This window comes from Bombyx mori, chromosome 26, assembly GCF_030269925.1.
Source record: "Bombyx mori chromosome 26, ASM3026992v2".
NCBI classification, from domain to species: Eukaryota; Metazoa; Arthropoda; class Insecta; order Lepidoptera; family Bombycidae; genus Bombyx; species Bombyx mori.
In genome coordinates, this window is record NC_085132.1 from 11,534,867 (window position 1) to 11,558,969 (window position 24,103).

At 41.1% G+C, this 24,103-nt stretch overlaps 2 long non-coding RNA genes and 6 other non-coding genes across 8 annotated transcripts; all 8 read right to left on the reverse strand.

Annotated features, from left to right (window-relative positions):
- Positions 1-2,324: 2,324 nt before the first annotated feature.
- Positions 2,325-2,409, reverse strand: Mir252 (microRNA mir-252). The gene has a single exon (NR_107278.1). It is a non-coding gene; the product is annotated as a microRNA mir-252 (primary transcript).
- A 2,830-nt stretch (positions 2,410-5,239) lies between these two features.
- Positions 5,240-13,472, reverse strand: LOC134201495 (uncharacterized). The gene is made up of 2 exons (XR_009976830.1): positions 5,555-13,472; positions 5,240-5,483 (listed from the first exon to the last, which is right to left on the reverse strand). It is a non-coding gene; the product is annotated as an uncharacterized LOC134201495 (long non-coding RNA).
- Positions 9,079-9,151, reverse strand: TRNAV-UAC (transfer RNA valine (anticodon UAC)). The gene has a single exon. It is a non-coding gene; the product is annotated as a tRNA-Val (tRNA).
- Positions 13,473-14,294: 822 nt separating the features above from the next.
- LOC119630637 (uncharacterized) lies at positions 14,295-19,154 on the reverse strand. Its single transcript, XR_005246353.2, has 4 exons — positions 18,805-19,154; positions 17,653-17,766; positions 16,470-17,446; positions 14,295-15,511 (listed from the first exon to the last, which is right to left on the reverse strand). It is a non-coding gene; the product is annotated as an uncharacterized LOC119630637 (long non-coding RNA).
- Mir2797a (microRNA mir-2797a) lies at positions 18,944-19,020 on the reverse strand. The gene has a single exon (NR_107380.1). It is a non-coding gene; the product is annotated as a microRNA mir-2797a (primary transcript).
- On the reverse strand, positions 19,084-19,160 carry Mir2797b (microRNA mir-2797b). Its single transcript, NR_107381.1, has one exon. It is a non-coding gene; the product is annotated as a microRNA mir-2797b (primary transcript).
- A 165-nt stretch (positions 19,161-19,325) lies between these two features.
- Positions 19,326-19,401, reverse strand: Mir2797c (microRNA mir-2797c). The gene has a single exon (NR_107382.1). It is a non-coding gene; the product is annotated as a microRNA mir-2797c (primary transcript).
- A 125-nt stretch (positions 19,402-19,526) lies between these two features.
- Positions 19,527-19,617, reverse strand: Mir2797d (microRNA mir-2797d). Its single transcript, NR_107383.1, has one exon. It is a non-coding gene; the product is annotated as a microRNA mir-2797d (primary transcript).
- Between the last annotated feature and the right edge of the window lie 4,486 nt (positions 19,618-24,103).

Consider the following 24,103-nt stretch of genomic DNA (forward strand, 5'->3'; position numbering starts at 1 on the left):
TATATATTTTTTATGAATGACGCACAAGATAAAAAGAAATAAGAACAGTACAACAGATTAAAAATGGATTGTTTTGCTTACTATTACAGTTTTTTTTTAACTGAATTTACGCACAGCTAAGAAATTAGAATTTCAAATACAATTTTATTCTATTTTATTTTATTTATTGGGTACCAACATGTTATACAGCAGCACAGAACATTACAGGTAGCATATTATACATTGATCTCACACTAAACGCTAACACAATTATTACAAGTACCGACTGCATGCGTTGTTAAAAAAAAGTGGTTCATTGTATGGCACTAGAAAAATAAAAACATAATATTACAAGAAAATTTTACGTTATTACACATTACTATATTTACTACCAAATACACTGTTACATATCTGAAAAAGCTCATTGAGCAAGATTGTAGACGTCTCGTCTAAAGCTCTCAATAGTGTCAGCAAAAACGTAGATTCTTCTTCTTCGTCGCTTTCTTCATTACTGAAGGTCGTGTCCTTGAAACTTGACCGTGGCCTGTCTCGTGAGTTGTTTCCACCTCGAACGGTCCTCAGCTTCTCGTAGGGCGGTTGTGAGTGACAGTCCACAGAATATTCGTCGTAGTATTCGAATAATTTAGTCGTCGTAGCTTAAAGGATACGATGTCCGGTGCATACGTATGTAACGATGCACCAGTATTCGAATTCCGCAGGCGGGTATCAATTTTTTTAATGAAATACGTACTTAACAAAATATGTTTACGATTGACTTCCACGGTGAAGAAATAACATCGTGTAATAGAAATCAAACCTGCAAAATTATAATTTGCGTAATTACTGGTGGTAGGACTTCTTGTGAGTGACAGATACGACCACCCTGCCTATTTCTGCCGTGAGGCAGTAATGCGTTTTGGTTTGTAGGGTGGGGGGGCAGCCGTTGTAACTATACTGAGACCATAGAACTCATAATAATATATCAAGGTGGGTGGCGGCATTTACGTTGTGAATGTCTATGGGCTGCAGTAACCACTTAACACCAGGTGGGCTGTGAGCTCGTCCACATATCTAAGCAATAAAAAAATAAAAAATCTGCCAATCCTTGTTGGTATTAGCACTATGCGTATATTATAATATTTTATACGATGCTGCGGTAAACTTTTATCCCTACATGACCAAAATTAATAAGTTCCATCAAAAATCATTATAAAATAGGTATTTTTTTAAAGTATGAAACAAATTAAAAAAAAAAAATACAAAGATTAAAATTTTCTTTATGCCTTCACGAGGGCCTCATCGTGGCGACCCCAACAATGGCAGCAACCAGTACTGCTGCTGCGCAGACCGATCCGCCGCCTCTGTATGAGGTCCCGGGACGGTAGCGCGGCCTCGGCGCGGCGGCGGCGGTGGCGGTGGAGCGTCACCGTATAACTGTATTTATTGATATAAAGATATATCACCCCGCACACGACGCGTCACGTTTCCTTACAGTTAGTATTTCATGAGTCACAGTGTTTTAGTTCAGGCCGAGTTCCGTGCCGTTGTGAGCAGTCCTTAATTACTACAATATGCGCGGAGGGTTTTGTTGTATTTCTCGCCGCAGTAATTAACATGGCCGCCCTGAATGTATACCTGGGTTTACAGCAGTTTAACCAGTCTTCAAGCCAGTACAGGCTTCTATTCGTGGACATCATTAATAGGTATACAAATATAATAATGGTCTCAGTTGGACTTGACCTCCATTTGTGTGGAGATAGTCATATCGTGGAGTGTATGTTGAGTGACTCCAACTATATATATTACTAGCCGAACTCGCCCGCTTCGCTGGGCATTTAAAATTACCGTTATTATTTATTGTCATTATTATTAGGGAGTCCAACACTCATATAAATATTAGCCTATCCATTAAGTACATGTATTTTCTACATGGATGCCAAGTTTCAAGTCAATCGGATGCATGGTTCAATAGTTATAACGGAACATCTGTAAAAACCGCTGTAGATGTAAAAACTTGTATATCTATGCAATATTAATATAGATATATAAGTTTTAAGTACAGAATGGGCTAGTTCGATATTTATGGCGTTTATTATTTTTTTCATCTCAAGTGAACACATTGTGTGTTACTTGCCTTATGATGTTTGAGTTGCACAGAGTGTACACAGATGGATTAGGTTCCTCAACAGTGTGCCAGGACTTCACGTATATATGAACAAAATTTACTCTAATTAGGAGCTAAGGTATACACACACACGCGCATACACGCACACATACCGATAGTGACGTGGTTACAATTGAGATGTCCAGATCGATCCACGTAAAGACTCCACGGCTGACGTCACTAAACCCTCATTGATAAGCACTTAGGCAGCAGGAGATACTACAAAACGCTCCTGCGGCACTAGTACTTAGGAACAAGGTTTAGTTTCCTTCTTGTTTCACTCTTCCTTCTTCTTGAGTCTTCTTCTTGTTGCTTCAAACTTAGGGAAAATATTTTACAGGACACATTGCAGACTTCATATATATTGCAGATTCAACACGACGGGGGTAATATATCTGACATATTTTATGGATAATGAAGAAATAATAAAATATGAAGAAAAAGAAATCTGGACCTAAAAGGTAGCCAGAAATCGTCACTAATAAGACTATTCATCCTATTGGCACTTATCTAGGTCATGGTTATATTTAGTACGTGCCTTTATTACATTGGACTTCTTTGTACCACGTTCATAATACCATTCATCGCCTTTTCTTTCCCACAATAAAAGATAAAAAAATTAGTTTAATATTTTTTATTCGTTACCAAAACGTGTACGTAAATAAATAGATACTGTGTCCATTACGTCACAGTGGTCCAGTAGAGGAAACAGCAGTGTACGAACTTTAGATGATAACAGTATACAATAATCAAGTTATTGTAATAAAATTTCTATATTTATTTTTAGATATGTCAGAGATTTGATTTTTAATACTCGTTAATAATATTGTTGAGAAATAAAGAAATGTGTGACGGCTCACATCTCTACAGTCACCGTGACGAGTGATGATGACGCCAAACTCACTCACTGCTGGTGAGCTTGTACACAAATACAGGGAAACCCGAGACTATTACCTAGCTAATTTGATCAAATGTTCTAATCTGTCCAGTTTTGAAGTTAGTTCCGGACATTTCGTGCAGTTATTGTCAGTTTACGCTGTGTACCTAAATAGGTACACAATCAGAACTTTATTATTATTGAGGTCCTTGTTCTACACATTTTAATTTCGCGTGTTTCTATTAGTAAACTTTGTAAGCTGTGAATCTTAGTCTCTTGGGCTGCTTCGGTAGAGGATTTGCTCACTGAGTGAGGTCGGCACATGTCGACGAGCCGAACAAAATATAACCACGTATATCTCAAATATCTGCGGGGATGTATAATAAATAATAAAGGAGTATTCATTTAAAAAACATTAATTAAAATTGGAATGCGTACTGTTGTTGCATTCACGCACTTTTAATTTCGCACGTCAGTGTGCGTGTGTGCATGTACAGAAGTGTGCGTGCGAGGTCGCGACACAGACAGTCGGGTCGCCGCTATCTCCGTCACACTGAGCCACATACAACAAAACGTTCACATGTTTAACGTAATTATATATTAATTCAACGACAGCTCCTTCATTGTTTGAATGCTAATATTATTTGAGGATCTCCATCCATTTTATAAAAATAATTCAATTAAATTCTAGGTTCCAATGTATTTAATACTAACATCCAAAATTTCAGCGACAGCTAAAACCATGAGTCACCGATATTTCCTCGTGGGAAATATTATTTGAGAATTACTAGAAGGACCAAAAAGTAGTGAGAATGAGATAGAATATAATGACTATTGATAACTTAATAATTTATTTTTCTACATAGTCTCCGAGTCTCTCTACAAACCGAGTCCAGTGCTTTTCCAGGGCTTCAATCCCTTTCAAAAAAAAAGTGTTGTCTTGTGCTGCAAAAAGCTTTCCACGGTATCCATCACTCGTTATCGCCTTCGTATCTGTTTCCCCTTAAGAATTCTTTCAATTTGGGGAACAGATAAAAATCGCTAGGCGTCAGATCTGGTGAATAAGGGGGGTGGTCAACCAATTCGAAGCCAGCTTGCTGAATGGCAGCCATTGCAACTGCCGACCTGTGCGCGGGTGCATTGTCGCGATGAAACAGCACGCCCCTTCGAAGTTTCCCTCTCCTTTTCTCTTTGATGGCATTCCTCAACTTGGAAATTAAAGCTGCATAATATTGGCCTGTAATAGTGGTCCCACGCTCCAGGTAATCAATCAACAATATCCCTTCCGAGTCCCAAAATATTGAGGTCTTAACCTTGCCAGCCGATGCCACGACACGAAACTTCTTCGCGGTCGGTAATGGTGGCCGTTTCCATTGCGAAGATTGTTGTTTTGTCTCGGGATCAAAATGATGGATCCATGTTTCGTTCTTTGTTACGAAACGATACAGAAAGTTTTCAGAATCTTCTTGAAACTTGTCTAACAATATCTTCAAAATGTCAAGTCGATTTTGTTTCTGACTGTCGGTTAACATTCTCGGCACCCACCTTGCGGAGACTTTTCTTATATTCAAAGATTGTTTTTTTTTTTTTTTTTTTATTGCTTAGATGTGTGGACGAGCTCACAGCCCACCTGTTGTTAAGTGGTTACTGGAGCCCATAGATATCTACAACGTAAATGCGCCACCCACCTTGAGATATAAGTTGTAAGGTCTCAGTATAGTTACAACGGCCTGCCCCACCCTTCAAACCGAAACGCATTACTGCTTCACGGCAGAAATTGGCAGGGTGGTGGTACCTACCCGTGCGGACTCACAAGAGGTCCTACCACCAGTACGTACGTTTCAATATGGATTGAACAGTTCCATATGAAATGCCCGTTTCTTGTATTAAGTATCGGTAACTCTGCGATCGCTCAATACAATTTTCTCGACAATCGCAACATTTTCTTGGGTGAATGACGTCGGTGGACGGCCGCAACGATGTTCGTCTTCCGTGCTCGTTCTCCCTACTTGAAATTGAGGAGCTCACCTTGCGACAGTGGAATATGGCGGAGCAGACTCTCCTAATGTTGCCTCCAAATCACAATGAATCTCTTGCGTCGTTAACTTTTTTAAACAGAGGTACCTATTTAATAACGGCTCACACTTCGTTTTTCTCCACTTTCGAGAACACGTTCCGACACGAAGCATACAAATGAACACATTCAGAAAAAAACAAAAGAGAATCCAAGATTTTTTACTTTATTAATATTACAAATATGTATCCGAGCTATGCCTGCCAGTATTTTTTTTCTTACCATGGGGTAGGTCGTTCTCACTACTTTTTGATCCCTCCTCGTACTTAGGTACTTATTTATATAGCAACAAAAACCACTAGGTCTTAACTCTGTGATGTTGTTGAATTTGTCCATATTGTAATTTTAACATCAAAAAGCTTAACAAATTTGCGACCCAGCTCCATTGACTGTGAATAAAAGTTATTATATTATTTCGCTATTATAAGGGAAGCATTTATTGTATCTTAGCCTTATTTACCTTATATATCTTATATACCTATATATATATATTATATATAATATCTTACATATTGTACCTTCAATGACAATAAATAAATGAATGAATGTATTTAGGAAAAAGAAAGAAGTCGGATGGAGCCATATTTGGTGAATAAGGTGGTTGCTCGATGCTATTTCTTGAGTTTTTTGGCAAGAATTCGTTCAAATGATGGTATTGTGTGAAGGCGTATTATCGTGGTGAAAAATCCAAGAGATTTCTTTTCACAGATGGCCTTATTCGTCGAATTTGTTCTCTTAATCGCCGCATAACCCTTAATTAATATTCTTTATTTATCGTTTGATCTTCCGGCAACAATTTCGAGTGCACAACTCCGCGACAGTCGAAGAAAACGGTCAACATGACTTTGACTTTTGATCGATCTTGGTGTGGTTTTTTCGGTTTCGGTTCAGTTTGGAAGGCGCCACTCCGAAGCTTGTTGTCCTTAGTAGCTAGCGTGTCAATCTCGTACACACACGCCTCGTCACCACCCAACAGTAACGTTGCGCTTCATGAATGTTGGATCGGAATTGACACGTTCTAGCGTTTCTGCAGCGACTCTTATGTGATTTATGAGTTTTTAGCGACAAATTTAGGCTTTTTGGGACTAACCGGCGGCACTAAGCAACAACATGGTTCATAGCCAAGTGATTATTTAAAATGGTACGGATCGACTGGTGAGACACAGACAATTCGGCGGCTGTCTTTCAAACTTGAATCAGGATATTCAATCACTGTTTCTTTCACTTTTGCGATGTTTTAACTTCAGTTGCAGACGTTGATGGCCTGCCAGAGTGAGGCAATTCTTCCATTACATATGGACCGCTTTTGAACGCTTTGTACCACTCATATGTACGTGTTTTTTATAAAATCTCTGTAACATTTCTGTAACTCCAAATATAACATTCCAGGGGTGATGCAAAATTATAGACTTAGATTAGATGATATAGATAGATCTAGATATAATATATATGGATATAATTATATGGAATACTCCAGAATGAATTAACAATAAAATACTTAATTGCGTTTCTCTAATATAATAAGAAAACAATATTTAAAGCCCTTCTTAATCTCTTTTTAAATGAATTTTTTCAACAATATTATTATATTATGCAAAACTGTACTTATCTCTTCACTGAATGACAGACAGGTGAGTGAATCCGTCTAAGAAAAATCCTTTCTTAAAACTAAAGAGTTTTTAGGGTTTTCTTTACATATAATTAAAAATCATACTGTTTTTAATTAAAATAACAGACGCAATTCAAACCCCGCGCCACAATGGAAAACAGTTGTGACAATCTTTTGCAGCAAAACTTAGATACATTAGTTAAATGGTGTATGTAATTCTAATCATATATTTTTAAATAATAGCAATTTTTTTGATATTTTATTTATAAATAAACGATAATCAATGATAATTATTTTATTAATTATAGTGTCTTAAACAGGTCCGTTGTTGCTAAAGATTTCGGTATTATCTTTGATGACAAACTTTTATTCCGTTCACATTATCAATACATTAACTATTAAAGCTAATCAACTTTTAGGTTTCGTTCTCAGATCAAGCAAAGCCTTCAAAAATCCTCATTCGGTATTATACTTATTTTTTTCACTAGTGAGAAGTCTCTTGGAATACGCAACACCAATATGGTCTCCGTATTATAAAGTTCATATAGATGACAATAAAAGAGTGCAGAAAAAATTTCTCAGGATATTAGCTTACCGTTTGAAACTAGGTCGAAATAATCTTAATTATGAACATAGACTAGCCCAATTCAAAACGGAATCTTTATCTATTCGTCGTAAATACTTTGATTTACTTTATTTGTACAAAATTATACATTTTTTAATAAACTCAAGTGACTTAATTTCGCAAATATCTTTTAATACCAGTTAAACTGCGTGTAGATCGCATTGCACTAATCTTCTTGCACTTGAAGTTCACAAAAACAACATCTCATACTTTAATCCCATTGTTAGAATGGCACGACATTATAATGAGTTGGCAAGTAACAACACTAATCTTGATATATCTGAAAATACTTTGTATAAATATTGTAAATTAGTTAAATTTATTCTCAAATAATTAATATTGTCCAGCTAATGATACATTAGATTTACTTTAATTAGATAGTAACTTACATATGTGTATGAGTGTGTGCGCGCGTGCGGTTGTGTGTATGCGAGCGTATGTGTATATGCATATACATGTACCTATATACACACAAGGTATTTAGGCATATTTTCAGTTTTTATAATTTTTCTGTATGCACCTGTTTTGAATTGCACTGCAGATTGCTATATTAAATATTTAAATTTATAATTTCTTCGGTTGTAATTTGTTTTGTGCATTAATAAGGAAAAAATATCTAAAAACAACAAAAAAAACATAAAAAATCATCTATTCCCGACGCTTTTTTGACTGAGACTGTATATTCAGTTATTCAGCTTTGATAGTGTTTACATTTTTAACAGATAACTAAAGTATAACTGAACGATCTCCAGCGCGACCGCCGCGTCTAGGTTTGCCTCGTGTGGCTGAACAGAAACAGCAACGAAGGGATTCCGAACCGCTTTGTCACTTGCGATTAACAAATTAATTTATTTTTATAATCGCAAACGGTCGTCATCTTGGTTAAACCCTGGCTTAGCACTTAGGTAATGTCCCAAATGTAACCTGACCTCTAAAAGTCTTGGTGGTATGGTGCCGGTATAATACATCAGAGCTCCTTGCCAAATGGCCGTCATGATAATCGCCTTATCGTTGCCGCCGCTGACTACTCCCCGAATCCTGATCACGCAGGAGCCAGTCATCGTCGACGCCCTAGACACGTCCTTACGGATCCATCAGATCCAATAACCTTTGCATTATACGCTTTCAGCTCTAACGCTAGGTGGCCTAAAGGATAAGACGTCCGGTGCATTCGTGTATAGCGATGCAACGGTGTTCGAATCCCAGGCGGGTACCAATTTTTCTAATGAAATACGTACTCAACAAATGTTCACGATTGACTTCCATGGTGAAGGAATAACATCGTGTTATAAAAATGAAACCCGCAAAATTATAATTTGCTTAATTACTGGTGGTAGGACCTCTTGTGAGTCCGCGCGGGTGGGTACCACCATCCTGTCTATTTCTGCCGTGAAGCAGTAATGCGTTTCGGTTTGAAGGGTGGGGCAGCTGTTGTAACTATACTTGAGACCTTAGAACTTGTATCTCAAGGTGGGTGGCGCATTTACGTTGTGGATGTCTAAGGGCTCCAGTAACCACTTAACACCAGGTGGGCTGTGAGCTCGTCCACCCTTCTAAGCAATAAATAAAAAAAGGTTATCAACAATAACACTTCTCTCGAATTAGGAAACTTATAGATCGTGACTGTCCGATCTGTCAGTACTAAAAAAATTAGGTAACAAATTATTTCATGTGTACATAACGTGTAAATTGTGTTAGTCTGGATATTATTAGATTATAAATATAATTTAGACAGAGCTAATAAAAATATTGATTCCGGCCAGGATCGAACTGGCGGCCTTCTGCGTGTAAAGCAGATGTGATAACCACTACACCACGGAACCCGCTTAACAGCAAGATTAAATACAACTCCACGTTTGAAAAAAGAATGTTGTAGCGATAAAGTAGTGCCTTTCTATAATGACATTAATACGGTAGCAGTGCAGTCGCAACATCGACCTGTGCTCACGCCTGCCCAATGTAGATCTGGTTTAATTAAATTGTTTTTTTTATCACTGTTTAAGGAGATTATTCACCTAGTGAATAGGTCACTCCATTGTGCAACCAAAGAGAGTAACAAAATAATTATATAAAAAAAAGGAAACTGTTATCGTCTCTGAAGGCCCACCAACACTATTTTATAAAGTGATAAATTGTTTCTTAAACGCAGAACAGAATACAAGGTTTTTTATTGCACCTGTAGGAGGTGAGCCGACGGCCCGCATGTTGAGTGTCTACGGTTGCACATGGACGTCAGCGATGCCAGGGGCGCATCCACACCGCTGCCTGCCGCCGAGTACTCTCCGCAATTTTCGTTTGAAGAAAGACGTCATTGCGCTCGACAAGCAGCGAGGAAGGAAGTTCATTACTAAGCCGAACGGAAGAGGGACAGAACCTTAACCACAAAAATCTAACACTTTTCCCATCAGTGTACGAAATGTTCAATAAAATCGTAATATGCTTCGTTATTAATCTGTTAGCATAATATCTTCATAAGGTCGGATATCAATGGTTTCAATCTTTCATATTCATAATTTTAAATTACTATTTATATGTATAATGTTAGTTTATAGTTTATACATATTATTTGTAAATGTTTTAGATAAGATATCGGTACGCAAGAAATGCAGTGTAGGAGAAATGTCGGCGTAGCGGTAGACAAACTGCCTTGTGTCATCACTACCACATCGATGCTAATCGACTTATTAATAAATATAGGTCCCCCAGGCCTTTGGCCGGTCACCGTTCTCGTCGAACCCGTCGCTTGTGACGAAGGGTTCGGCGAAGAAATTAACCCTCAGACACAACCCACTGAGTTTCTCGCCGGATCTTCTCAATGGGTCGCGATTTCGATCCGGTGGTAGATTCTGCGAAGCACGGCTCCTGCTATGGCCAGTGTTAGCAAATTCTTTTAGGTTGAGCCGGTGAGCTCACCTACCCCTCCGGGTGTAGTTGCAATGGCCCTTTACGCTATTAGCGAATAAACAAGGAAAAGAAATAGATACTTCCACTACGCAGAATATTCACACTTAGAACTTAGATCAAAATAAAAAACAATCGGGTTATATTTAAAAGAGGATCATCAGAACATAAGATGAGCAGGGCACTGGTTCTGAGAAAACGATTGTAATGACCAGCGGATCTATCCTTGCGTCTCCTTGCACGAGTCCTTAGTTTCGCGTCACTCGTCGGGGCAACTGCTTAGGGCCGACTCCGTGACCTAGGATTCTAAGGAAACGGGGCGTTTTATGTATTTTTTCTAGAAAATACACCGATAATCTTATCCGAATTCAGCTTTTTCACTGTTCTGAATAGTGAAGCATATTTTTTTGAAAAATGCGAATATGTTCCCCCGCATTTTGACGTCGGCAATACCGGCCAGTGCGCCAGGTATGTGCGTGTGGCGGTCGAACGGATAATTGTTCAATTGTCAGCATCCGCGCTCGGCATCACGCACACGCACACGCACACTCTAACTCACACTCTAACTCACACGTTTATTTCTATTACGTCAGTGTCTTTTCAATTGTTATGTCTGTTGAGCACCGAACTACGATCGGATCCGTATGGCAATTTATAAGTTTGATCTGAACTCGGCGACGAACGCCTCGTGTGTGTAGTACAGTCACGTCGTGAGTCAACGAGATGTAATCCCAGTCGCTCGATAATTAGCCAGTTCCTGATTTAATCGATCAATTCACACACTCGTGTTGATGTAATCGCTGCCCTGACTTCATCTCGGCGAGTTTTGTTACTTGTGTTTTGTAATGCAATCAATGCATACATACTACACGTCACTAATAAAATAAATTGTAAGGTTCTTGAATATTTAACTCAACCGACACCAATACTTTCATATTGTTAAGATGAAACAGAAAGTGACCTATTTAATACAGAAGGCAATTGTAATCCGTGGACAGATGTTACGCCAGTTTACAATATGTGGGGGAGGGTTGATCCCGGGCGGCGCACGTGGCGGGCGGGGCACATGTGGCCGGCGGAGGAATGACCGCTCATCTCCTGCCGCCGCGCCCGCGCCTCTCTGCACTGAGAGTCTGAGAGGCTCCAAGTCGATCTTAGAGCCTCTTTTATACCTATTTAACACTTTTTCTTGTCGTTATCCTTTTAATACAAAAAATTGTTGTTGCATACAACTACAAATCGCTATGATCTATTATTGTGATTAGCTCTCGTCAAAGGAGTCAACTCGTTAACTCTAATAACTAATAGAATGAGTTATATAAAAGCGTACTGTTCATAGCACAGCGACAAAGCGGTAACAGCTTCTTAACTTACTTAGAGTGGTCTAAAAATAGAAGCAGTTATTCAACAGTCTGACATTAATAATTTATAATCGAATATTTAACTGTATTTTTCCACGACATTCATTATTACGTAGTTATGTCGGTACAATTATTTCATTCGTTTTGATACCAGTGGGGCAAATAAGAATCATCAATTAAATCAATTACGGCTGATGAACATGTGCCGCGTGCGCATGAGGAGGCGGCCCGGTGGTGGTGGTGGTGGTCCGCGGCGTGTCCGCGAGGCCGCAGCGAGCAGCGCGCGAGGCAGCCGGTCTGTTATCGGTCGCTCTTTATAATACTCATCTTTAACTTTTGAACTTCGATATCGTGCGTCGAGTTGCCACCCCGCTTTATCTGCGACGCCCTCCGTACATACACTAGCGTACATTTTATTTGTTCATTGACAGTTTCACAATGACTCTTCTTTACATTTAGATCAGACAATGACTCCTTGTCGTTTGGTATAACATTCAATTGATTGTCTGCAATTATATCACTCACTATAGGAGTGCCGACTGCGGAATTTTCGTACCCACAATCGTCAATAATATAGTTCATTATTTAGCTCGATTTGAGTGGGCTATTAGAACGAGAACTAAGTAGACGAACTACACAAAGTAAGAAGATATACGGAGCCGTCGTCGTTTATCGTTTACTGAATACAAAACATTAAAACCTGTACATTGTCAGAGAATGCCTATGACATTAAGTCCGCCTTTATACTGTCAAGTATATAAAGTTATAAATAAATAAATAAAACCGACAAAGTAAATGATATTAAACAACGAGCAATAATTAAGCAATGAATCGCTCCATATTGTCTTGTCTGGATGTCGTGGAGAGGGCGTCACCAGTGCTGGTGATTCATGATGGAAATAAAAACGTGACGTCACAGTTGTCAGAGTCGGGAGAATGCGGCTTCATTGAGAGCGGCCACCGCGCCGGACCACGTTCAAACTGAGATGCGGGCAGAGCAAACGATGGGCTCTGTGACGGGAATCGAACGAGTGCGGCCGGGCTCCTCGGCTCCTCGTGCGAGTGTCGGTTGTGTACACGTCAGTATATACAGTCAGTTTGTTCTGTATGTGCGGAGACATTTCGCGGAGTCGCGCGTCATGCACGTCATGTGGACTGCGTGAAGAGTTTAATGAACTAAATTAGTGCTTTTTCCTCCTCATTATGAACACTGGTTGATAATTTTGCATATCACAATACAATTAACAATTATTATCACTTGAGAAGTGGTGCCAAACATGTTAGGTATTAGGTGCGTAAACTGTTCAAATCTTAGTTTAATTTTAAATTCTGTCTATCTATTTAGAAAATTAAAAAGAAATCTGTAAAAATGAAAATAGGTCTCAAGTTTGTCGAAGTTATAGACAAAGTGCTCGACCAAAAATACGGGAAATGAATACAAATACATTTCAATTGGTTTTAAATCAATTGCAAAGAAAAAAGTTCGTTAATGTTGTTATAATTATCGGGTCTGCTACTTGTGCTGTGTAGGCGGGTATCGAAATTACTTTTACGGTTTAATTTCGCGATTTTTATTTTTATGTCACAATTTCTGATGTTTGAATATTTTACGTTTTTTATGATAACGGGCGATTGTGATATGTGTACTGGAAAATGTATGCATAATCAATATTAATTCGTCGTCTCACAGTATTCTCGTGTGAATATATGTAATATTATTAACAATGTAGGCTTACCGCGTCCAAAACAAACAACAACATCCAACTAACTGAGGTCACTTCCCACCCGCAACTGACTTGAACTGACACTGCCGCAGTGCGCGGGCGGCGGCGGCGGCGGCGGCGGCGCGGGGCGGCACACGGGCGGCGCGGCGGCGCACGCTACCACACTACTGCTTAACGAACCCTGATTACCTTTAAATAGTGACGGGAACATTATCTCGTTGTGAGCGTCAGCGGCGGGGGCTCGAGGGGACTCTGTGCAGTGCTCTCATTTCTTTTAATCGACTGCATTGTCTCTTTTATATCTAAGAGATCTCACTGCAATGATTTTGACATATAGAGTAGAAAGAGATTTGATGCAAAATTTCAGGAATTAGTTGATACAATCAGGTGTGTGCACCAGCCACCTGGCTATTTGCACCGCGAACTTTAAGGGTGACACAACCGTTACACAGTTGGGTCTTCGACCTCATGTCTAAGGGTGGGTTCCGGCAATAGCGTTGTCATGTCTAAGGGTTCCAGCATGCACTTGAAATCAGGTGGGATGTGAGAGCTTACCCTTTTGCAGTAAAAACATATTGACTTAGAAATGGGAACACCTGAATAGTTCAAATTCATGTAGAGACAGATACTGTTGTTAATAATAGTTTTATACAAATAGGATATGAAGAAGTCGTCCTTGATGCCGAGACGGGAATACAAAGGAGAAAAAATGGAAATTTAATTCAAGTTTGTGTCGTTGTAATGAGCCTGTAATATACAGCTAACAGGTACCCTGCGCTACCCACATTTTATCCCGTTTGGTTGAGGCAGTATCTTCTGCGCGACATTTTAGATTCTTAGCAAACCAAAAACCATTGATAAAATACGTTATTTCCGGACGTGAGTTTTATTGCCACATAGTTAGGAGAGAAAGAACGGCAGTTTCCACCAGCTTTCTTCTTTTACAAGCTCGGATTTTGTATGCATTAAAATACGAATCAACACAAAAAATTAACATTTTTATTTAATAAGGATAGGCAGATGAAGTTAACATAATATGTAGTTTGCTCCTGGCAGGCGATGCTTGAATTTTGCGAGTCCACCATCCCGCAGAAAGAGGCGCCGGAACGGGAGAGGGAGAGCTCTACGTCCCTCTCGGCGCCGAGCCGTGGTTCGAAGGAGGGCGTTCGTCCAGCTCCGGCCCTTGTGAGGAGACAGTCTCCTTTCGGTGATAGTCACGGAGCGACCTGGGAGGGTTGAGGCTGCGCGGCACACTACCGTCACTCTAGCGCGCTGACACCGGGAGGACGGGACGGCGCGTCGGTCGGCGGCTGCGGCCTGCGATGCGGTCCGCATTCTCGTCGTCGCTGTCGTCGCCGAACATACTGTGGAAGAGCAACCTGGTCGGCGATTTATCGCGTTCCGACCTGGCATGCTGGTTCTGGCTCTGTGGGGTATCCCGGAACACCAGCGGCATCATCCGGGCGGCCTGGTGGGTGCGCCGTACCGCGGAAACCGACGTCGTTGGCCGTCAACTATCGCCTAGACAACCCGTCGGTCGGGCGTCCTCGGGGTGGCGCCGCGTGTCTGGTTGTAGTGTTGACCGCGGGAACCCCCCTACTCTGAACGGGTCTGACCCCGGACGGAGATCGGACGTCGGGTGTAAGAGTGCAGGGGATGTCGTTTAGTGTGGTAGGGCCCTAAAACATCTTTGGACCCGGTATCTGCTTCCAAAATCTGCAGTTCGTCAAGTCCCATATACCCCGCGCGCCCCCTAAGCGCCTAGGGGACTGCGAAGGAGTTTCGGGACCGGCTCGAAAAAAAAATGTAGTTTATAGTTTGTAGAGCCCATAGAGACTGAGCTACAATGTGAACACCAACTTTAGGCAGCATAGCAATAGGCAGCACAGTGCTCAGGGATGGAGATGAGGTCTGCGGGAGGCCCACAGAACTGACAACACGTCGACAGGACCAACATCACGACGAACGAGATTTTATAAACGTTATTCTTGCCTAATCGTATAATTGAATTATAATTTCAAATAGGACACCGCGCCCTGAGGGTTCCTGATGCTTACATCTTTGTACAGAAGGGCAGGCAGCCCCTTACGTACCCAACTTAAGCATGTCGTTTATGTTTTGCAGGCGCGTAGCTCGGGTCGCCCAGTAAAATTCGATTCCCTCTGTATTTTGTACCGCATGTTCCATGGGGAGTGCTCTGAGGAATTGTTCGAGATGATACCAACGTCTCGTTTTTACCATCGCACCGCCCGCCACCGGAGTAGAGTTCATCCATACTACCTGGAGCCACTGCGATCATCCACAGTGCGTTTCCAGAGGTCTTTTTTGCCACGTACCATCCGGCTATGGAATGAGCTCCCTTCCATGGTGTTTCCCGAGCGCTATGACATGTCAACGAGGCTTCAAACGAGGCTTGTGGAGAGTATTAAGCAGTAGGCAGCGGTTTGGCTCTGCCCCTGGCATTGCTGAAGTCCATGGGCGACGGTAACCACTTACAATCAGGTGGGCCGTACGCTCGTCTGCCAACAAAGGCAATAAAAAAAAAAAAATTAGAACTAACTACACGAATTTTTTGGAAGAGACGTTGTGAAGTTGTGTCTATAATCTTGTTCCATTATCCCACACGAGTGGACGCTCACAAAAACTCAGCGGTTAAAAAGCTCCATTATTACAAGTCTTCAAACAATGTGTGAAGATAGTTTTACTGGTGGTATGGCATCTTTATTGGTGGTAGGACGTCTTGTGAATTCGCACGGGTAGGTAGCACCACCCTACCTGTTTCTGCCGTGAAGCAGTAATGCGTTTCGGCTTGAAGGGTGAGGTAGCCGTTTTACTGTAAAAACTGAGACCTTAGAACTCATATCTCAAGATAGGTGGCGGCATTTACGTTGTAGATGTCTATGGACCCCGGTAAACACTTAGAACCAGATGGGAATAAAAAAAATTGTTCCTAGCACTAAGCAACGGCTTGGCTCTTAACCTAGCGTTATCTATGAATGACAGTGGTTATAATTTATCATTAGATGTGCCGATGTTCATTTGTATACAATGACAATAAAAATTACAAATAATTGATTTTTATACATTTGACGAAATTCAGGCGATGGGTTACGCCGATGCATTAAAAATATAATATTTGTAATAATTTAAAGTACCTAGTCTTTGGCTGTATTTGTGGACTGGGCACCAACACACGCCGCGTCATCTCATTGTAATTGCCAGTTTATGGCATTCGAATCGGTCATCGATGGCCGAGGGACTGGGCTGACCAAATATTGATTCCATTTGAACTGATGACGTAGGTAACGCACAAAACGAGCAGCAGAAATCCATGAGGTTCCTAGGGCTCTAAAGCCCGTTGAACGTTTCCTCCATGTGCTAACAATCTTGAAAAAATGGTTCCCGTGTGTCGTGGCTGTTGGAGTCCAAGAAAAAATTACTCAGATCAAGTCAATTTGTGCAATCATCCATTTGTGCGAAAGCAAAGGATATCGGTGACAAAAGGCGGATTGAGCGAGCAGTGTACTGTGGCCGGGAGCAGGCCCCCCGCCCCCCCGCCGCGCCGCGCGCTAACTCATCACTTCCTCATTGCCGCTGCGGATTGTGCGACTGCGTCTCGGGACCCGCGCCCCCGCCGCACAATGGGAACCCATTTGTACCCAATTGAAGAATCAAGCTGCTCACAATAGGACGCCGGAGAGGATGCGACCGATTGCGGATTGCATGCTCTTCATTGATACGACCTCAGCGCATGCTAAATATAAATGAACGATAGGTGATATAGCGCGTGTTACATCTCTCTGTAGGGGTCCTTATTCACAATTCTATCTGAGTGTAGTGTTCGTACTGCAGTTGTCGGAACTCCGAGGGGTGATCCTAAATAGATTTACAAAGAAAATCGAAGACTATCAGTATTCATGTATTTTTTTATAATAGTATTTTCGATTACAAATTTTTGCTTTTAGTCACGAAGTAACTAGCCACACATTGTCGGCCGCGAGGTGAGCTCGCAAGGAAACATTGCGATGTCTAACGGTTGGTCCTCTGAGATGGTAACCTTCTAATTCAAGGTGGGTGGCTGTCGTTCACGTTATGATGTCCATGGACTCCGTTGGATCTAGAGTTCGTTTGCCTGTCGAAAGAAAATAAAACGTGTATGCCGACGCCCTGCATGAGACAAGAGGTGTACATTGTAATTGTATTGATTAGCGGCTATCCGAAACCTTCGATCCTAATCGTCCGCCTGGCACGCCGTAGAAATGGGCACAATTGTGGTATACACTATCCTAGGCTTAATATCCGCCCCGGTTTATTGGTGGTGCAGTTAATATACCTTACCTCTCAGAGCAGCTGGTGACGTGTCGTCTGCAGCCGACCTCTTGCAGTCGACGGCGTCAGGCATGGCGTCACGCTCGGCTCTGCCCCGCCACCAATACTAGGCCGATCTAGAGCCTACATCATAGTATAAACCAAACGCTCCGAATCATAAGTTGGGTTAAGACTAACCCAACAAAACTTACATAGGATGAGGGCTAGCATCGCGAAGCTGTCTCTGTCTGCTCTCTTTGATTTCTTGGAATATATTGAGGTACACACATTAGCAAATCATACATTTGACAGAGGTTTCAATGACACTTTGCATTATCCCTTTAGTAAAAAATATATTTACATACTTAAACAGGAAATGTTCACGATTTATTTCCACGGTGAAGGAATAACATCGTGTAATAAATGAAACCCGCAAACTTATAATTTTCGTCATTACTTGTGGTAGGACCTGTTGTGAGTCCGCGCGGGTGGGTACCACCACCCTGCCTATTTCTGCCGTGAAGCAGTAATGCGTTTCGGTTTCAAGGGTGGGGCAGCCGTTGTAACTATACTTGAGACCTTAGAACTTATATCTCAAGGTGGGTCGCATTTACGTTGTGGATGTCTATGGGCTCCAGTAACCACTTAACACCTGGTGGGCTATGAGCTCGTCCAGCCAACTAAGCAATAAAAAAAAGAAATTATGTGTTTTGTCTCATAACGTGAAAAGAAAAGGAAGAGTCAATAGATACTGCAATATCACGGTGACTGGGAGTGGGTGGACGCGACTGATCAACGATGCCAAATAACAAAAACACACGCCTAAGCAGCTTTTTGTTGTTGTTGTTGTTCATAAAATTTTCTACAACTTTTTTTATTAATAATAAAATTGATTGTCTTCTATGAACAGAACCTACCTAATAATTGTTTTTGTTTATTAGACGCCGATAAAATAACTAGTGCAGTTTCGTCATTTTAATCCTAACCCCGGGAACTATTATGGAAGTCAGGAAGTTTCGGTAGGCAGCGGCTTGGATCTGCCCTTGGCATTGCTGACGTCCATGAGCGACAGTAACCACTTACCATGCTCGCTCGCATGTACGCTCGTCTGCCTATAAGGCAATAAAAAAAGTCAAAATATAGGGTCGAAGTTCAAAACACTATTATTGAACTAGTTCTTACCACAATTATCACTTAGAATCGGATATTTCGGCGGTTTTGCAAGCGCCATCACACCGGTACACAGACATTGATAGCCGCGCAAGTTTGAAATAATTAGTATCGAAATTGTTTGAAGGTTTCAGAAGAAATGCTGGTAATCTCGCAGTCATCAAAAGTAGGATTCACGCGACTTGAATATAGAACAAAGTCGAATAAAACCTACTTATGATCACAACAAAATTAAAAAAGCGTGAATCACGATAACAGGATTTTCAGGATTTTCACGTTGGTGTATTGTTATGTCGCCAGTCTAAGTAGGCTTAATGCGGCTTGAATTGAAAACATAGCCGAATAAGAACCTACTTATGCTTACGATAAATTGTACTACATAACAATTTGCACACACATAATAATTTGCATAAACACGATTCCAAAAGTGAGTAAAAGCATAGTATGTTACAAAAAGGTTTGTTAAGAATTTTTAAGATACCTATGTAAAAAGTGTAGTTGTACCAGGCGCGGGAAGAAACTCGTTGAATAGTTTATCATCAGCAAAAGTAGGGTTTATACGGTTTGAATGAAACACAAACTGAATAAAACCTACTTATGTTAATCATAAACACTCTGGACCGTCGCCGCGTCTGGCCTGTTGCGAGCTGGAGCAGCTGTCTTGCAGCTCCAGCATGCGACTCTCTCTCTTGTGTGGGACTGCGCAGTCTGATGACCTGTATAACTTGCCCCGGCGCCGCGCACTGCATCTCGTCACGGTTGTAAGCAGATTATGTTCGACTTGATGAACAACAAGCCGGACAATGTCTACTTATAAACACGACAAGATCTATCCATCTTCTGATCACAAGAACATACAACAAAACTGCCTCGAGATAAGTCACCGAAGCTTTATACCAGGAAGCTACTTACCCTCAACAGTTGAAGGGAGTATTTCAATGCACTTTTACACTTGATCCACGGGGATCGAAATAAGCTTTCCTTGACTTCTAAGGGAACACTTGGCAGCCTTCAACACGAACTCAACTGTTCAACTGATTGTATTCGGGGAGAGCATCCCTATAAGTACTACTACTAATAGTACTAGTACTAATAGATTGTTTTGAAAGTGATTAGTTAAGTAATGTCTCATTACCTGCTCACGATTATAGAATCAATATTGTTTACAGCCCTAATGTGTTTGTGCTGTGATTGTTACTAATCGAAGATAAGGGATGGCAGTTAGTTAATAGGGATATTTTTATGTTTTGGTCTTAATTACTCTTTTTAATTGATAAAAACAACCCGTTTAATTTCATTTTTACAACTTTGAGAATGTAAAATTAAGAAGAAAACTGCGTATAGTTCAGGTAATTTGTAAAATTAACGTAAGTCTTGTACTTTTCTGAACTACTAAATTGAAACAATATAAATTTTCTTTTATCATCATTTTTATTTTACTAGAGGTCCCGCAGTAGTCGAAATTCGACTATAATTAATTGGAATTGTAAGTTTGTACCCTATTATGATTGTATTTTATACTTCTATAATCACAAATTTCGCCAAGACTACACTATAAAAATATTAATAAAGACAAACAATATTTAATCTATTCTCAATTTGACAACAGACGTCAAGAACAATAGTTTGACAATAAATAGTATGCATGCGTGTGTGCGTCAAATACATGGTGTGTAGTGTGTGTAATGTTTTCTTTATTGATTTAATGTATCTTTTATGCATTATTTAAAAAAAATATTAGCATTGTGCACTTCTTCTCTATATTCTCTATAAGTGTGGAAAATTTCATACTCCTCCGTCCGCGCAATTTTCGTAAAAAGGGATACAAAGTTTTTGCTTCACGTATTAATATACAGATGTTGAATACAAAGTAGATAGATTTTCTTTTATTTGCGTAGATAAATAAAGGTGCCCGTTACTTTCCTCTTTTTTTCGGGCGGGGGCCGACTTGACGGTCTGCAGACGCTGGGCCTAAGGATATTTTTACTCCTCTTGCACGCACACACCCGACGTCCAATCTCCGCCCAGGTTAGGCAACAGAACGCGGTCGTCGAGGCGATAGTCGACAACCGACGATGCCGGTCTCCGCGGTACGGCGGCCCGTCGCGGCTCACCTGCTGCAAGGTTGTAACCAAAGCTCTTTGAAGTGTATGGCGCTGCCTTGAGACGTGAGGTCGAAGTCTCAATTGTTTTGCTGTGCCGCTGTCCCGCCCTTCGGACCGGAGCTTATGATTAATTCGCGACGGAGCATGCGCGCGCGGCCTCACAGCCATACGCTGGTATAATACTTAGAAAATGCTGCTATCCCTTCTCCGGTATATACTTTAGGATTTTAATACAAATATTTATGTTTTTTTCCTATCTATTCGCTGGTAGCCTAAGAGGGTGTTCCAGCTACGCCCGGACGGGTGGTGAGCTCATGGGCTCAACCTGAGAGAATTTTCTGACAAGAGCAGTCCTTCGCTGATCTACCGCAGGATCGGATACGTGACCCACTGAGAAGATTCGGCGAGAAAGTCAGTGGGTTGTATCTATAGTTTCGTTCGCTCGTCGAACTCTTCGTCATTTCGATGAGGTCGACGAGGACGCCGGCCGGGGCTTGTGCGGCCTACAAGCTTTATGTCTGTTTATTGAATATGTTTGCGCGAGCTCACGAGTCCTTCTGTGTTCAAATGGACTACGTTATATATACGGTGCTTATAAATTGGAATTGCGGAAAATGATGAGAGTGTACTCTGAGTTGTCAACAGTTTCCTTCGTAGAACGTAGCTTTAGCTCCTACGAAGGCCACCTCCTCCACCAGTCGACCATTCTCGTAGACGGACTTCATTGCGAAGAATCATATTGATTGCCGATTATGTAGCTCGCTTTAGAGCACGTTAATAGAGACTGAAACTGCTGAGTACTTGCTTATTTAGACTATTGCGAATAATTTTATTTATTATGATGTTTTTACGCTTTTGCAATTTTACCACTTTTAGCAGCACTTTTATACAGTCGTAGATTTTCTATGTAGGGGTCTAAATAAAAATTAAATGTATGTGCCCGTTTTGCATGATTGGTAGGTCTTTTCGAATAAAGTCTAGGGGTTCTAATAACACAAGCTTATATTTAATTTTGTAATTTTTTATTTGATAAGGTGTTTTTTGCTTTCTTTGGTTTTGAAAGTAAAATGGGCTTATTATTATTATTATAAAAATACTTACCATTTAAAACGTTCGGATTTAATTATAAATTCAAATTAATTTTATTTTAAAACTATGAAATGTTCTTTTCAAATAAGGTAATTAGTTTATTGATTAGTGTTCTGTTTCCACTACATTTGTATCTTTTTCATCGACATGGACACGATAAAAATACGAGTAAGTACAGAATACACATGGGCTCCATCGCTGCAGCCGCGCCGCGCCAACCGCTCTCAGCGTTGATGCCGTGCGCTCTACAGACGAACGCACGACTCGTTATTGGCTTGAACGCTTCCGACCTGGAAATGTTGATCTAAAAATGAACCCCGTGACCGAAAACTACAGTGAATAACGACAGAATTGAAGGCGAGAATGGAAGCTGACGATGCTCAGTATGCCGCTGAGTTGGGAGAAGCTTTCGACGTTAGCGTCCCAGCAGTATCTGTCCATCAGCGTCAAGTTGGCAACACAACTGCACTATGCCGGCGCGCCCTGCGGGAGGGCGGGCCTCGTGTGGCGCCGGACACACACGGACGGGTTCCGAACCGCTTTGTCACTTCCGATGAAAAAGAGGTTGTTTTTAATAATAGTAAACGATCATCATTTGTTTAATATCAAATCATTCAATCCCGTCTTTGCGGGATAGCCGTCGGAGCGCCATGGTTCGTCAGGAACATCAACCTTCACGACGACCTGGACTTAGAGTCCATTAGTAGGTAAGTATATGCAGTCGAAATTAATGCGCCACTTCGATAAAGCGGCACGACACGAGAACTCTCATCGTGGCCGCCGGTAACTACATTACCGATCCTGCGGACAGAATGGAAAGCAGTCGACGTTGCCCCAAACACGTCATTTCGGATCCTCCGGATCCACTAACGGTGCTTTTAGGTATCCCAAGCACCGGTCATCGTTCTCGTCGTAAAAAATAAAATTAAATTAAAAAAATATGATTTTAACTTTCTGTGTATTAAATTGCTACTTCATAGTTAAAGACGTAATAAAAACCGCTTACATCAGAGTTCCAGTGACCTAATAAATAACTCAACAAATAACTGAATGCCTTGTTCACATCGTTGTTGGCACTTCATATTTGTAATCACTGGTGGTAGGACCTCTTGTGAGTCCGCACGGGTAGGTACCACCGCCCTGCCTATTTATGGTACTAGGGTACCTATTAGTGGTACTAAACGAAACCCGCAGAATGTAGAGATTTGCGTAACAACTGAGCATTGTGTGTGTGCGTCGCCAACTCGCCACCACATCAGACGTGTGAACTTGTCTCCACGTCGAGTCCATTACAAGCTCTTAAGTGACTGTTAGTAGGTAGGAGCGCTATTCTAAGAGGTAACAAATCAAAATGTTTGTTATTCAAGAAGTTTTTTGCGGAATGCAATTTTACCAGGAAGAAGAGCCGAAGATATTTTGTTCTTTACTCTTATATGTCATATCATAGTACACGGCCAGCCTTACCCTCTGTACTGAAAAAGCTGCGCCACGGCTTTAGCGATCGTAGAATAAATAATATATATACTGAACGGCTCTGGTAACAGCAGCTATCAACGATCCGACTATAGTTGCAGCTTTTTTTAAAGATGCATGGATCCCGTTGGCCTTTTCGGCTTAACCAGGACAGAGAGGTGAGCTCGGTCTCAGCCGGGAGGGGTGGAATTTTATACCATCTGCCCGAAAACTTCCAAAGGACACCTAAAACCTCGGAGGCTACTGCTTCGCGAATACCGGATCCGAATCGCGACCCGCTGAGAAAATTTGGCGAGAAACTCAGCGGCCGGATGTACCAGGATCGCTGCACCTGCTCCCGGTAGAGCTGCTTCCCTATTCATTAATCGTATTATTGACTACATAACTTCGAACACCAGGCAGCACTCAAAAATAAAAGTTGAATCTTTAGTTGACGATAACATTTGGCAACAAAGTCTGTATTCTCCTCCAAATTATATGAACTTCCATTTAGAGTCGAAGAGATGTCATCGTGGCCTAAAGGATAAGACGTCCGTTTCATTCGTATCATGCAATGCACCGGTGTTCGAATCCCGCAGGCGGATATCAATTTTTCTAATGAATTACGTACTCAACAAATGTTCACGATTGACTTCCACGGTGAA